A 2317-nucleotide genomic window follows, 5' to 3' on the forward strand; every position below is an offset into this window, starting at 1 on the left:
TGTGCATTGGTTTTACCAGCATGGTGTCCATTGGTTCTCCAGTACGGTGGGCATTGGTTCTCCAGCATGGTGTCCATTGGTTCTTCAGTATGGTGGGCATTGGTTCTCCAGTACAATGTGCATTGGTTCTCCAGCATGGTGTCCATTGGTTCTCCAGCACGATGTGCATTGGTTCTCCAGCATGGTATGCATTGGTTCTCCAGCATGGTATCCATTGGTTCTCCAGTACGATGGGCATTGGTTCTCCAGCACGGTGTCCATTGGTTCTTCAGTACGGTGGGCATTGGTTCTCCAGCACGGTGTCCATTGGTTGTCCAGCACGTTGTGCCTTAGATCTCCAGTATGGTGTCCATTGGTTCTCCAGCATGGTGGGTAAGAGAGATGGGTTCTTCAGGAATTTGTTTAGTGTTGAACAAGTCCGCTCAGGAGAGAAAATAAACTAAACCGTTGACATGCTGAAAGGACTGTGGGTCGTTGCCTAGTAATGTGAGTGGGTTGTGGTGGGTGTGGACCTCTCCAGTGTGTTGAGGTGGGTGTGGACCTCTCCAGTGTGTTGAGGTGGGTGTGGACCTCTCCAGTGTGTTGAGGTGGGTGTGGACCTCTCCAGTGTGTTGAGGTGGGTGTGGACCTCTCCAGTGTGTTGAGGTGGGTGTGGACCTCTCCAGTGTGTTGAGGTGGGTGTGGACCTCTCCAGTGTGTTGAGGTGGGTGTGGACCTCTCCAGTGTGTTGAGGTGGGTGTGGACCTCTCCAGTGTGTTGAGGTGGGTGTGGACCTCTCCAGTGTGTTGAGGTGGGTGTGGACCTCTCCAGTGTGTTGTGGTGGGTGTGGACCTCTCCAGTGTGTTGAGGTGGGTGTGGACCTCTCCAGTGTGTTGTGGTGGGTGTGGACCTCTCTAGTGTGTTGAGGTGGGTGTGGACCTCTCCAGTGTGTTGAGGTGGGTGTGGACCTCTCTAGTGTGTTGAGGTGGGTGTGGACCTCTCTAGTGTGTTGAGGTGGGTGTGGACCTCTCCAGTGTGTTGAGGTGGGTGTGGACCTCTCCAGTGTGTTGTGGTGGGTGTGGACCTCTCTAGTGTGTTGAGGTGGGTGTGGACCTCTCCAGTGTGTTGAGGTGGGTGTGGACCTCTCTAGTGTGTTGAGGTGGGTGTGGACCTCTCCAGTGTGTTGAGGTGGGTGTGGACCTCTCCAGCGACTTGTGTCGGGTGTGTGATGATGCTTGAGGCGGTTGGAGGGACTCTCCGCAGTAGAAGCAGCTTCCCCCACCATGTGGTAAATGGCTTGTGACTGCTATTGAGTGATGGAGCCGCTCTAGGAGGCCCGGTGCTAATGTGTTCTGCACACAGTGGTTCATGCTGCATAGCGAGCACCATTCAGAAAATGTCTTTGTGTGTTCACAGGACCGCACCAGACACACAAAGTTTGTGCCTTCATGAAATATCCACCGATGCAGACGAGGACGAGCTGCAACGCGTCGTTCTGAAATTAAATGCTTTCAACCACAAATTAAAGGTTAATGAAAGTGTTGTCTAATGGCTTTGAAAAGCATTGACAGCACTAAGTAAAAGCAGCGCTCTCATCTCAGCTTGCTGCATGACATATTAATAGCTTGTTTTGAAGATGACACTTTGCAGAGACCTTTTGGGGTATCAGACTGCCAGGACTCTGTTCTCACTTCCGTGTCTTTAGCTGCTGTTTGACCTCACTTACATACAATAGAGCGGCATTATGCCATCAGTTATTTTTGGCAGGCCTTTGACAACTGTTTTCATCTTCATGCCCTCATATTGATGAGTTAATGTGCTCTTTTAGCTCTTCATTTGAGCCAGCTGCCTGGCAAGGTGAATCTCCCCCAGGCTTTAATGGCCTGCTGTACAGCAGTGAGTCAATCCTGCCTCTGACTGATAGATAAATCACACACAGAGAGGGAGAGATGGAGTGAGGGATCGAGGTGTATGTAGAGCAACCAGCTGGGGGAAGGCTGCATGCAGTTTCTTCCCCCACATTGCTCCATTCATGGCTTTATGTATAATCGAGTGAAGATGAGAAGTCTACTCCGTAACATTCCCTCTTCTTTATCTTATTGTCCAAAAGAAGAGCATATCAGATGTCTGTCGAGAGAAAAGAAGATGGAAACTTGGGATGACATTTACTCTTCCAATAGCTGCAAGACCCCCTCTTTCAAACTGTCAGTCATCTCAGGAATGTATTCTGATGGAGGTGTTGAGAGAGAATGAAAAGACGTTCCATCCATCTTATTCTGTTTTACAGACGTCGTCTTCTTCTCTCGCTGTAGTTTTACAAAATGAAGTACATTCCGAT

Source organism: Cyclopterus lumpus, chromosome 5 (genome assembly GCF_009769545.1).
Source record: "Cyclopterus lumpus isolate fCycLum1 chromosome 5, fCycLum1.pri, whole genome shotgun sequence".
Classification (NCBI taxonomy): domain Eukaryota; kingdom Metazoa; phylum Chordata; class Actinopteri; order Perciformes; family Cyclopteridae; genus Cyclopterus; species Cyclopterus lumpus.